This window comes from Xenia sp. Carnegie-2017, unplaced genomic scaffold (genome assembly GCF_021976095.1).
Source record: "Xenia sp. Carnegie-2017 unplaced genomic scaffold, XeniaSp_v1 HiC_scaffold_6, whole genome shotgun sequence".
Lineage (NCBI taxonomy): Eukaryota > Metazoa > Cnidaria > Anthozoa > Malacalcyonacea > Xeniidae > Xenia > Xenia sp. Carnegie-2017.
In genome coordinates this window covers 21,340,974-21,344,638 of record NW_025813526.1, presented here as the reverse complement: position 1 = coordinate 21,344,638, position 3,665 = coordinate 21,340,974, and the positions used below count along the sequence as shown (strand labels likewise).

Genomic DNA, 3,665 nt, shown 5'->3' with positions numbered 1-3,665 from the left:
AAACAATCACAAATAAATTTTAGATAATTTAACGTTGGGAAACACTGAATATTCCAGCATCATCGCTAGCAATACGATGTAATTAACCAAATATTCCGATGGTTCATTTCAATTATTATTCATACAACAGGTCTAAAAAATTAACAGGATGTGTCAAAATAATAACACGTCACAGAATTTCAGTTATGCATATCATAAATGCGGAATGATTTTAATTTTATCTTACATGGCTTTTATGAAGAAGGACAACATTTTTTTTACTTCTTATTTGAATCTCTTGCAGAGCATCTTATGCATGATCAACTGAAAACAATTAACTTTAATAAATTTTATTTGACGTCAACGTAAAATTCATAAGTATTGACACAAAATTGATGATTCTTAAGCAAAATTGGTCGTTGTCGTTCTTAGTTTAAGGAGTTTCTTTTTCTGTTTGGTTGGTGTGTGCATTTACACTCATGATTCATACATTATGGAAAGTCAAAAAAAATGTAAACTTAGGTAAAAATTGTTTGGGAAAAATTCTGCTGGGTTGTCATATAACACTACGTCACCAACGGTAAAAAGTTATCTTTGTCCACTAAAACAACAAATTAAGTGTTTGCTCGATGCATGATAAGCAATATCTGTGATACTGTGATCATTATAAATTCTTGGTTCAGTTGCATATTTGAAGGAAAAATTTCGTGTCTCTCATAACATTTTGTTTCCTGCTATTTGCCACACACTGTAAAAGTTTTTGTCGTTCTGACAACATTGAAGAGCAAAAAAGTTTCTGTGTGCTGTTTACAAGCACTGATAACATCCATACTGTTACTTTATAAATATGTATATTTATGATATTTCACAATTTTATTTTTAAAAAAACAAAGCAGAATCTAGTTATAAATTCGCTTGCGGTGATGTTTTTGGATCCTTATGTTTTGTTAATTAAACCAACGCTTTGTTAATAATCTTTACTTGTCGAGTAACTGCATTGATGGCTTTGTAACGACACAAACACCTGGTTCACATTAGGATTGAAGTGTGAGCTTTGGTTTGCTGTTACAAATTCCATCACCAAAAACGGTATGTGACTGGTTGCTTTCTTTAAAAAAAGTGTAAATAGATTGAAGTGTACTTTTTTGGAATGGTTCAACATCTGAGAGTGATTTGTCGATTGCTAAATTTAATCTGTGTGCACGGGAGTGTACGTAGATTAGAGGTGAGCTAACGTCCTTTACTTAAGTACGTAGATTGTAGGTGAGCTAACGTCCTTTACTTAAGTATGTAGATTGTAGGTGAGCTAACGTCCTTTACTTAAGTACGTAGATTGTAGGTGAGCTAACGTCCTTTACTTAAGTACGTAGATTGCAGGTGAGCTAACGTCCTTTACTTAAGTACGTAGATTGTAGGTGAGCTAACGTCCTTTACTTAAGTATGTAGATTGCAGGTGAGCTAACGTCCTTTACTTAAGTATGTAGATTGCAGGTGAGCTAACGTCCTTTACTTAAGTATGTAGATTGCAGGTGAGCTAACGTCCTTTACTTAAGCCTTTTCTTTCATGCTCCATCTCTCTCATATAACCTAATTTAGTAGACGTCTTTTTAGTTTTTATTGCCTCAGTAACAACTACGAGTGAACTTAATGATCGAACTGATTTTTGTTATTTTACAGAGCAGTATTTATAATCTTTATTACAAGTAACAAATATTATTATTGGTCAGTATAGTTCCTCTATTTAAGCTATACATTGTACATAAGGAAATTTAACTAACGTCAATAACTGTTCCTTGGCTCTTAGCCGTGTGGGAACGGATACATAGGTAAACCAAACTACGCACATACTATTTCTTTAACATGTTTCTGTGGTTTATGAGCATGACTCAACACCCCCACTTGCTCATTAACTAAATTAACAAATTAATACCTATTTACCAGTTGTAAATGTTTTGAATCTACTTAGTTTAATCTTACTTACAGCTTTCGTAAATATATCAGCCACATTTTCATGTGTTGCTACATACATAATTTCTTTTTTACCAGCCCTTATTTCACTTCTGATAAAGTTATATCTAATATCTATGTGTTTAGAACTTTTGTGGTACATAGGGTTCTTTGCTATGTTAATTGCGCCCTGATTGTCAACATTCAACAAAACACACTCGCCTTCCTTAGAAATACGCAAATCAACACACAACTGTTTCAAAAATTTTTCTTCCTGAATAGCTTCAGTCAATGCCATATACTTGGCCTTACAAGTTGACAAAGCAACTGTAGATTGCTTCTTACTCCTCCAAGAAACCAAACCACCGTTCTCACTCGACCTGAAACCGTAACCTGAAATACTACGCCTGTCACCCGCATCGCCAGCCCAATCAGAATCAGAAAAACCAAACAATTTTAAAACATTTTCACATTTTTTAAATGTAATTGTCTCATCTATTGTATCCTTTAAGTATCTAAGAACATGCTTTCTCTCAATTAGGTTTGCTTGTGTCGGTTTTGCCATCTTTTGAGACAGCTTTGTTACAATAAATCACAGATCAGGTCTAGTTCCTGTCACAACATGTATAAGACTACCGACAATTTGTCAGTAAAGACTCGGATCTTCTAACTAAGGCGATATATCATGCGACATTTTACTTGTATCGGAAGATGATGGAGTGAGTTTGGGTTTACACTCCGACATGCCAAATTTTGTTAGTAACTTAATAATATTTTGCCTTTGACTAATTGTTATTTAAGTTTCTGAGCATTTCAATTCAGTCCCTAAGAACCAGGACCATATTCCTAAATCCTTCATCTTAAAACGGTCGCTTAAGATTTCTTGACACTCTACATTGATGTGTCATTGTTAGCAACTATGATAATATCATCTACCCATACTATTAGAATAGTAACATCTTTTCCTTTAAATCTCGTGTAAACGCATGGGTCGACTAGTGATTGTTTGAAAGTTTTCCCGATTAAGTTTTCATGCAATACGTTATTCCAATTCCTGCCACTTTGTTTTAATCCATACAAAGATTTTTTCAACCTCTATACTAATTTTCTCCATTTTTATCTACTTCCTCATATACTTCGGGTTGATGCATAAAAATTTCGCAGTCTATAGGGGCGTTAAGATAAGCTGTTTTTACATCCATCTGATGCAATAACATGTTGTTTTGAACAGCGTGTTGAAGCATTAACGGATAGAACTCATTCCTGCAGTTGGCGAAAAGGTTTCGTTTTAGACAATACGGGGAGTCTGCGAGTATCGTTTTGCTACATAACGGGCTTTATGGGTCTCTTCTTCATGTTGCCCTATTTTTACGGTGTATACCCATTTCCCCCCACTATGTCTCTATTTGTTGAGGGTGGAACAAGTTCAAACGTATCATTGTCAATTAACGCTTTCATTTCATCATTCATGGCTTTTTGCCATTTTACTTTTTCATTGGAGCTTATTGCTTGGGAATATGTTGTTGGATGTTGGATACTCTATAGCAATAATCTACGGTATATGAGACAGTATCCTCCCCTGAAACTTCTTCTGTCACATACTCGTCAAGATATTTCGGCTTACGTTTTATCCTAGTGGGGTATTTTTGATTCTCTAGAGGTCTCTGGAGTACAAATGTCTTCGTTAGTTGTTTTGGGGTTTCTTTCATGCAATTTTGCTATCTGAGGTGCAAGTTGTT

General features: G+C 34.5%; 1 long non-coding RNA gene across 1 annotated transcript; it reads left to right on the top strand.

Moving 5' to 3' along the window:
* The first annotated feature begins 1,007 nt into the window (after positions 1 to 1,007).
* Positions 1,008 to 2,550, top strand: LOC124458071. The gene is made up of 2 exons (XR_006952984.1): positions 1,008 to 1,068; positions 2,468 to 2,550. It is a non-coding gene; the product is annotated as an uncharacterized LOC124458071 (long non-coding RNA).
* The last annotated feature ends 1,115 nt before the right edge of the window (positions 2,551 to 3,665 follow it).